Source organism: Zingiber officinale, chromosome 8B, assembly GCF_018446385.1.
Source record: "Zingiber officinale cultivar Zhangliang chromosome 8B, Zo_v1.1, whole genome shotgun sequence".
Lineage (NCBI taxonomy): Eukaryota > Viridiplantae > Streptophyta > Magnoliopsida > Zingiberales > Zingiberaceae > Zingiber > Zingiber officinale.
This window is the reverse complement of record NC_056001.1, coordinates 13690010-13700471: the sequence shown is the minus strand read 5'-3', so window position 1 is coordinate 13700471 and position 10462 is coordinate 13690010.

Sequence of the window (10462 nt, the reverse complement as noted above, 5' to 3'; positions counted from 1 at the left end):
GGCTCGGTAGCTCGTTCTTCGAACTATGGTCAGAGAGCTCGTTCTCCGGACCGGATGTGGAAAGTCCCGGTGAGTGAAGCAGACAGCTGGATAATCCAGAGTGAAGCGGAAAGTCCTAGTGAGTGAAGCCAGGCGGTTGTGAAACCCTAGTGAGTGAAGCTAGGTGAAAGTCCAGTGAGTGAAGCCGGGAAAGTCCCAGTGAGTGAAGCCGGGTAGATTGGAAATCTGGTGAGTGAAGCGGTGAAACCCTAGTGAGTGAAGCTAGGTGAAAGTCCCGTGAGTGAAGCCGGGCAGGATCCAGATGGATCAAGGTGATCGGACATCCGGTGTTGAGAAGGTCAGTAGGTCAGGGTGACCGGATACTTGACACGAAGAAAAAGTCCAAGTGGGTCAAAGGATTGACCGAACACTTGGTGGGGAGTCTTAGCAGTCAAGGGAGTGATCGGATGCTAAGCATGATGTACCAAGAGGTCAAGGTTAACCGGATATTGGTTTGGACTTGGTTTGGGCAAAACCAAGACCTGGATCGGTCTGGAGACCGATCGAGTGATCTGTGGCTTCTTGATCGGCCTGGAGACCGATCAGATCTGATCGGTCTGTAGACCGATCAGGAGAAAATGTCACAGAAGAAAAAGGGCATTGGATCGGTCTATGGACCGATCCACATACAATCTGATCGGTCACCACGACCGATCAGACCAGCCTTAGACCGATCAGGCTGTTGTCTGATCAGTCCAAGGGTCTGTGATCGGTCTGCTGACCGATCCACAGTTAAGTTCATTGTGCATGCGCTTTCTCTGATATTTTCTGATTCGCACTTCTTTTTGCTCATCTCTGTTTAACCTTCTGCTGTGAGTCTTTTTGAGCTACAGCTTGCAGGTACTGCTTGTTGGCATTCGTCCGTGAAGTTGGTGCTTCATCTGATTTCAGTCGACGAGAAGGCAAGCAAGAGTTGTTACATTCATCTTTATATTTGTATCTTGCTGTGCTTCTTGTACTTGTACTCTGATCTTGCTGTTGCAAGAGTTTGTGGTGAGGTTTCTCCACCCAGAAGGAGTTCTTATTAGCCGGTTTTCCGGGGACTCATCCACCGACGGATTGATAGGCTTCGTCCACCTTACGGACACGCCGAGGAGTAGGAGTTTCATCTCCGAACCTTGTTACATTGTCGAGTTCGAGTTTGAGGTTTGGTCCTTCCTTTTTGCGTTTCTATTTAGTTATTTCCGTTGCGCTAACCTTGATTTGTAGAAAGAAACGAACGATTTGGGGCGGCTATTCACACCCCCCCTCTCTAGCCGCGACCATCGATCCTAACACTTCTCATGGAACTTTGCCAAGTTATTCCACAACTCCTTGGCATCGTTATATCCACCTATCCTACACAAAACATCATTAGGTAAAGAAAATTCAATGATTTTCGTTACCTCATCATTGATGGTTGATTGGTGGATTTGCTCCTTCGTCCACTTCTTCTTCTCCAAAAGTTCTCCTTCTTTATCCAATGGAGGAGTAAAACCTAATTGCACACACCTCCAATTTTCTAGGTTAGTCATAAGAAAGTACTTCATTCTTACCTTCCAAAACGCGAAGTCGTCGCGATCGTAGAAAGGTGGAATCGTGACATCTTCTCCAAATAGATCCATTCTCTAGCTCGTGCTCCCCCGGGTGTTGATCCAACGAAGAGCGACCTCGCTCTGATACCACTTGTTAGGACCGATGATCGCGGCTAGAGAGGGCGGGTGTGAATAGCCGCCCCAAATTGCTCGTTTCTTTCTACAAATCAAGTTAGCGCAGCGGAAATAACTAAATAGAAACGCAAAAAGGAAAGATCAAACCTCAAACTCGAACTCGACGATGTAACAAGGTTCGGAGATGAAACTCCTACTCCTCGGCGTGTCCGTAAGGTGGACGAAGCCTATCAATCCGTCGGTGGATGAGTCCCCGGAAAACCGGCTAATAAGAACTCCTTCTGGGTGGAGAAACCTCACCACAAACTCTTGCAACAGCAAGTTCAGAGTACAAGTACAAGAAGCACAGCAAGATACAAATATAAAGATGAATGTAACAACTCTTGCTTGCCTTCTCGTCGTCGACTGAAATCTGTAGATGAAGCACCAACTTCACAGAATCACAGCAGCAGCTGAAACCAGTCGAAGAAGTCGAGGAAGCTCACGCGAAGCTTCGGAGCTCAGCAAAGCTCAAGAGCACAGTTTTTAGAAGAACAACAGCTCAGTTCCGAGGAGGAAGAAGAAGGAAGCACTAGCCCTCGATCTCCTTTTATAAACTCGTATATCCTGAACCAACCTACGAACCTGCAAGCAAAAAGGCCAGAACACAGAAGCCCGAAATAACCTAGCCGTTGAGTCACAACGGCTAGGGCCAGACCGATCAGGCATCACCCTGATCGGTCTGGGGCTGATCTGATCGGTCGCGGGGACCGATCAGGCTCTATGCTGATTGGTCCCCAGACTGATCAGAACGCTTTCACAGAGAGTTGCCCAACTCTCTGTGCGTACCCTGATCGGTCCCGGGGACCGATCAGGCTTCCTGCTGATCGGTCCCCAGACCGATCAGTAAGCTCACGGAGGCACACTGATCGCTTTCTGATCGATCTTCAGACCGATCCAGGTCTTGGTTTTTGCCCAAACCAAGTCCAAACCAATATCCGGTCAACCTTGACCTCTTGGTACATCATGTTTAGCATCCGATCACTCCCTTGACCTGCTAAGACTCCCCACCAAGTGTCCGGTCAATCCCTTTGACCCACTTGGACTTTTCTCTTCGTGTCAAGTATTCGGTCACTCCCTTGACCTACTTGACCTTCTCAACACCAGATATCCGATCACCCTTGATCCATCTGGATTTTCCCTTGCCTGGCTTCACTCACCAGGACTTTCACATAGCTTCACTCACTAGGGTTTTCACTTGACTTCACTCACCAGGATTTCCAATCTGCCCGGCTTCACTCACCAGGACTTTCCAACTGCCTGGCTTCACTTACCAGGACTTTCCCACTGCCTAGCTTCACTCACCAGGACTTTCCACATCCGGTCCAGAGAACGAGCTACCGAGCCCTCTCCGACTTCCATCCGGTCCAGAGAACGAGCTCCCGAGCCCTCTCTGACCACAGTCCGGAGAACGAGCTACCGAGCTCTCTCCGACTTCCCATGTGCCAAGCTTCCATACTTGGACTTCTCCGTGCCAAGTCTCCATACTTGGACTTTTCCCGTGCCAAGCTCCTTGCTTGGACTTTTCACCATGCCAAACTCCCTGCTTGGACTTTTCCCATGTCAAGTTCCCTGCTTGGACTTTTCCCGTGCCAAACTCCCTGCTTGGACTTTTCTGAGTCAGGTCAACTCACCTCGGGTCAACCAGGTCAACCTTGACCACGGGTTGCACCCACAATCTCCCAAGCTTGTATCCTTGTCAAACATCAAGATACAACTTTTCTGTTCACGTCAAACATTGTCAAACATAACTCGTCAAACATCAAAACACAACTCGAGTCAAGTCAACTCGAGTCTGGTCAACCAGGTCAACCTTGACCTAAGGTTGCACCAACAATTACCCTGCCGAATAACCTATTGTTTTAGAGGTACCAACTAATTTGGAGCTTCCCTCTGAATTATTGAACTTTTTGATTTATATTTTAGGTTTATGCCAATTATTTTTGTAGTTAAAATAAACTCGATGGTAATTTAAATTAGCTTTGAAGTTATTTGATTTGAATTTATTTTTTCTATTTAAGTTTGAATTATTTGATTTGATTTTATACTTAAGTTTGGAATTTAGCTTTGAAAGTTTATTTTGATTTAGTTTTGAGTTAATAGGTTTAGTTAGATTTGTTTTTAGATAATGAATTTTATTTTTAGGCATATAGAATTGATTAAGTCCTATTTGCGTAGTTCGGCGTGCTTTCGGAACCCAAGCTTTAGTTAGGTTTTTGTTTTGGCTTATAAGTGATATAAAAGTTTTGTTTGTTGAGCTTGACTTGTATCCGAGCCCGGACTTATTATATACAGTTTTTTAGGTTTTAAGAATTAAATCTAAATTTTTCGATCTAGTGGTGAAAATTTTTAATAATCCTTTAAGTTTATTAATTTCACTTTTCAAATTTATGTTTTCCTCCTCACATTTTATATTTTGATTTGGATTTCTATTTTCAATTTATTCCTTGAGACGTTGATTTTCCTCAAGAAGTGATTCAGTTTGTTTTTCATGTTTGATTAATTTTTTATTCAAATATGCAATTATTCTAAAATTTTTGAAGGTTGAGATAGAAGATAACTCATTCGAACTTTCGGAAATGAGTACGAACTCATGACTTGATTCATTTTCGGACTCGTTGTCTTGTTCTGACTTGCTTTCTGATTCTAGTCTGGTTGCTATCAGTGTGAGGTAGTTGTGATGCTTCTGATCTTCGACATCCGATTCTTCTGAAGATGATTTGTCCCACGTCGCCTTGACTACCTTCTTCCTTCTGGTTGTTTTGGGTTTGTCGTCTTTCATCTTTGGACACTCATGCTTGTAGTGTCTTTTCTTGTTACACCCGTAACACATGATCTTCGCCTTCGTATCATTTAATTTGATTACCTTTTGTAGGTCCTTCTTCGAGAAATTGTTCTTTCTTCTTGTGAACATTTTTCTAACCATGTTCATGAGTTGTTCTTCTTCATCTTTTGAGCCAGATTCAGATTCTGGTTTATTCTTGTGTTTGGTCTCTTTTGAGGGACCTGCAAAGAGTGCAATACCTTTCTCGACCTACTTTGCGTTAGTCTGTTCATGGAGTTCAAGTTCACAAAACAACTAATCTAGTTTTAATTTATATAAATTCCTCAAGATTTTGTAGGCATCCACAATGGATGCCCACAGTGCATTTTGATGAAACACGTTTAGAGCATACCTTATCAAATCTCGATTCTCCATTTGATGACCAATTGTATGGAGCCTATTGAGGATGTCTTTTATCCTCGTGTGCAATTGACTAACAAATTCTCTTCCATACATTTTTATGTTAAATAATTTATTTAAAAATATATCCCTTTTTGTTACCTTTGCGTCGTTGGTTCCCTTATGTAGTTCTATGAGTTTGTCTCATAGCTCCTTCACGTTTTCATATGGGCCGACGCAGTTCAGTTCTTCCTTCATTAGACCGCGCTGGATTGTGATGAGGGCCTTGAATTTAATATGGGCTTTTTTCATCTCCGGATTTTAATTTTCTGGGTCCATTGGAATTCCGGTGTTGTAGTCGACTAGAGCCTTGTATCCTTTGATGACACTGAACTATTGATCGAAGTCGGTCTTCAGGTATACTTCCATCCGCTTCTTATAATATGGGAAATCATCACCGTTGAAAAGGGGAGAATGAACAATGCTATATCCCTCATTTTGGACCATGAACCTTGCACATAAAGAAGAAAAGGAAAGAAGTCACGAGACTAGGTCTTGGATTAATAGTATGGGAAAAGAAAAAAGATATTAAGACTCGATTGATGTTGCACCAATTCAGAGTAGTTTACAAAGAATTTTTTCCCCAAAGAGGTAATTGTACCAATTTGGATTATATTGAAAAAGCTCAAAAACTGAAAGAGAAAGGAAAGAAATTAAAAAACACCCCTTGTCTGATTAGTGTTGCACCAATTTAGAGTGGTACATGTTTTGATATCACTTATAGGATCAGAAAGATGCTAGAGGGAGGGGGATGAATAGCGATTATCTAAAATCGAGAGCGAATTAATCAGAGTACGCAGTGGAAGAATAAAAGAAGAAAAGAAATAGAGAAACCAAGCGCTAACACAAGTTAGTTTTACTTGGTTCGGAGCCTTCGACAACTCCTACTCTAAGGTTAGCACTCGTCGAGTGCTTTCGTTGGGTAATTCACTAATAGCTCAAATGATTACACAAGTTAAGTACAAGAACTAAAAGCAATGTTATTGACAACAAAGAAAATAAGAAAGTCTTGATCGCCGGTTGTTGGAGGAGCTTTACAATGTCGTAAGAGCTTTTTAGAGCATTGAGTAAGAGTAAAAGTCGTAGTAGTTGTTGTTCTGAAGCTCCTGCTCGAAGGCCTTTATATAGGCTCATTCCGGGCGCTTGGAACCCCTCCGGGCTGTTGGACCACGTGGCTCGGCCAGTCGACGTTCTCTACATAAGCTTTTGGATGAATTTTTGGGTATGGGCGCATAGACCGACTCCGAGCACTCGGATAGCCCAAGTGCTCACGCCGGGGCGAGCCTAGTTCGAGCACTCGAACTCTCCTTTTCTTTAGTAGCTTCTTCTCTGCAAAAAGATTAGTACAAGCAATAGAAAATATATTTACCCTACAAAATAGAATTAGCACAACATAATAAAATAGTAGTAGTAATTAGATCATTTCTCCTTGAGATCAGGATTTAGTCAATGTCTCAACTTAGATTTTTCAAATAGACTTAAGCTGGACTGACTTCTACAGTTCCTTCAATGGGAAAAACGTCTTCACTGATATCTCCTCTAGTTGCTTACCTCCACTTACCAACTACAGTCGCTTGACTTCCCTTTGACCCACTAGGTCTTCCCACCAGTTGTCAGGTCCATAAACCCAACTAGATTTCTGCTGATTGTCAGGTCTCAACGACCCAACCAGACTTCCCACCAGATATCCGGTCCCATGGACCTATCTAGACTTCGCACCAGCTATCGGATCTCGCAGACCTAGCTGAATTTTAGCCTGATGTCATGTTCTTTAGACCAGTTAACTCCTGCATACTTGGTAGAAAGGTTAGACAAACACCACATATAACTTTAACCTATTTGTCATACGTCAAAATCAGATTATTTGTACAACCTACACCAATAGTTTTAACTTTTTTTTGTACCAATAACAAGATGGACCTCTAACAATTTCCATCAAGCTTGAAACACCCCAAATGCTCGTTCAACATCTTTTCTTGCAACCTCTTATCTTTCCTTAAATAATCTCCTCTTGGGATCTTCCAGGTAAGGAAAAACTTTCATGAAAGTAGCCAATTCCGAATATATTCCATCTATTACCCCTTATATTGAGTCTTGTTGACTGTGAAATTAATCTCCGGGGGCATTTCCTTACAAGATACTATTGAATATGGGAGATTTGTACAACACATTAATATTATTACGTGAACCTGTAACACCAAAGAATATCTGTCATATCCACAAGTCTTGAGATATAACCGCTTCAAGCACGATTGTTGGTCATCCATGAACTCTTGTAAACTGGTCTTTCCAAGCATCTGGACAATTTTTTCATTCTTAATGCATGCAATCAAGGATGTCCAATATTTCCAGGGAAGTCGTGCCTCTCATCATGCATTTAAAAAAGATGTTGAACATCATCAACATTCAACATTCTCAAGTATCGATCACCAAATAGTTCAATCATATAACCGCAGAACTTGAAAAGACACTTGATGACGTTTGATTCACTCATGCGTTCTCGAAGCATCACCCCTTTGCTGAAAATACAATGAACGACTCTCAAGTGCATTCATTATGAGATAAAATAAATCTCTTCGCATGCGAATTCGTCTTTGAAATATTTGATCTGGATATACTGGATTTGTGGAGATTTAAGAGCCTTACTGGCACGACTTCATGATTTCTTTGAATAAACATTCTTCTTCGCCGCATCTCGTTATTACTTTGATATTCAACTATTTATCAGTTTTGTTAAAGTATCAATGACATTAGCTCATTTCCGAGATCATAACCTTCGTCAGCAATTTCAACTTGGACTTTATTTTCACTTGTCGAGTTAGAGATGGTGCTACTTGAATATTGAAACATTTTGAAAGAAATGAATTCAAATGGTATGTTCTTAGAATGAAAAATTGTAGAGCACAAAGTATCTATTTTTTTCTTTACAATGACTATATTACAACGACTATATTACAGTGAATATATTCCAACAGCTATTTTATAACAACTACATTAATCTATTAGGAATGGCATATTAATTGAAAAAGTATAATAATAAAAAATTATATTAATGGAAAAGTACAATAATTAAAAATTATAATAAATGAAAATTACATGTTCCATCTCTGATGTGCGTAAATATTATGATCGTTTATGCATGTTTTAACGCACATTCACTTGCTTTATACCTATATATTCTTTGTATGATCGCCTCTTTTATCATGTACTCATCATATATACTTTTTTGTTCGGATATCTGCTCTTTGTTTGGTTTTGTGTTGACAGGGATAACTTTCGGAGCAAAAAACAGCGATTGTCGACACACCAGAACAAGCTAGAGAACACGGTCGTGCAACCTCGCACGGCCGTGTGGCCAAACAGGAGAGGAGAAGTGCATGGCCGTGCAACTCTTGCACGGCTGTGCGACCAACCCAGAAGCAGATCAGAGCATGGCCGTGCATACTTGCACGGCCGTGCCCCCCACGACCGAAACCAAGCAAGGAACGACCGTGCAACCCTGCACGGTCGTGCCCCAAGAACCGAGCCCAAAGCTCACACGGCCGTGCAGTGCGGTCAGAGACAAGAAAGGGCACGGTCGTGCCGTCGTAGCCACGCCCTAGCCTATAAAAGGGTTTTAACCCTTTTCCTTAAGGGAGAGAGCCGGGAAGCGAGCCGTCAGAGAGGGAATCGGCTTGGTGCCATTCCACGCCGTCCAAGACCTCCGTCCAGCGATCCTTCATCACCACATCAACTCCAGAAGCAAAGGATTGGATCCGAAGATCACTCGTCGTCGTTGGATAAGCGTCTTTTCTCTTTCTCTCTTCTTGTTTGAGAATTGTATGTTTAACATTATGTCTTCAGATTTTTCTCCGACGTCTATGGAGTATATTCCTTGTTCTAGGATGAGGGAGTAGTTGTGGATTGGTTTGATGTAAGACTCATACTTTTGCCTCTATTTCATTGGATGATTTCGCTTGCTTTGTTTTGACTACTCGATTTCTATATCGTGTTGATTGATTGTGTAAGAATTGCCTATCTCGTAGAGAGAATATCCTAGATCGTACACTCGAGGGGCCCTAGTGATAGGGGTAACCCGTTCACGGACATCTAGGGTACTTCTTTGAAAGGAGAGACAACTCCTCCACAAGGAAATAAGAGACCAAACTAAGCTCCTTATCTCTATCCTTAGTGACACAAATTAGAATAATGTTCTTGCGATCTACCAAGGCGCCCTAGTGACAGGGGTTAACCGTAACAGGATTTCATAGGGATCCTCTTTATTTGGTACCTAAGAATAGATACTTCAGCTTCCGATGAATGCATGTTGATGGACAATGAGTAAAGGATAGAAGGTGATACATCAATACCACCACAATGAAACCGAACTCCTATGACTCTTCATAAACCAAGTATATTACTTCTTCTTTGCTAGTTCTAATTTCCGTTTCCAAACCTATTTTCTTTAGATAGCTTACAACCATCTGTAGTTTAGCTAATCCTAAGTGAGTCAACGCTAGTGCTTATAATCAGTCCTCGTAGGATCGATAATCTTTATTACAGACGACGAATCCGTGCACTTGCGGAATCGTAACAATCCCCCCCTAATCTCTTGACATAGATGTTCGTAGATGATAAATTGCTCCTCTGTCATTTGCGAAGTGTCCTTCAAAAGAATTCTATATTCCTTTAGTTGAACTATAGCAAAGACAACTTTTGCTTTCATCTTGGTAGCTTTTGCTTTTATCTCCCCAACTTTGAGTTATTTTTGTTTTATTTCAACTTCAGCCATTTTTATGCTTGTATACTCAATAAATTTTGCAAACATATTGTCCAAATTTATTATCATACCTTCAATATCCGATTTTATTTTACCTTTTCCCTTTCTTTTTGTTGCCTTCTGACCCATTATATTGGACGAGTTTATTCTTCGTTTAAGTTTACATGTAAACTCGCATCTTGATTAAATGAGGTGTTGCTTGTCCCTGACTCTGAGGTCTTTACCTTCTTCGTGCCAACAAGGTGATCAATAGATGTGGAGTAAACAATGGACCGTGCTTTACGATTCTCCATACATACTCAAGATTAAATGTAATGTTATTATTTTCCTAACGGTATTTTTCATCCGCAAGCTATAATATATCCTCATCACTGTGGCCCCTACAATACGCACTATAAACACTATTGTAATTTGCAATGAAGCGATATATATTTTTTGAATGATATTATGCTAGTGTGATCGTATAATACTTACAATTCTATTAGGTGTACTTAGAGGATGATTCTCATTGTAATAGCTTGTAACACATCCCAGAAAGCATCCACCTTCTGATCATTGTCGATGATTGGATTATCCCTGATAGTGACGATCTCGCTAAAACCTCATTTCAACCTTACTCTATGTTGACCGTTTTCTTCTATCTGTAGTGTTAGAATCAATCTTCTCCAAATTTATGAGTTCAATTGGGGATTCATAATTAGACAATCGAGTATTTAGAACAAAAGTCAGAGTAAATGGTTCATTTTTCATCGG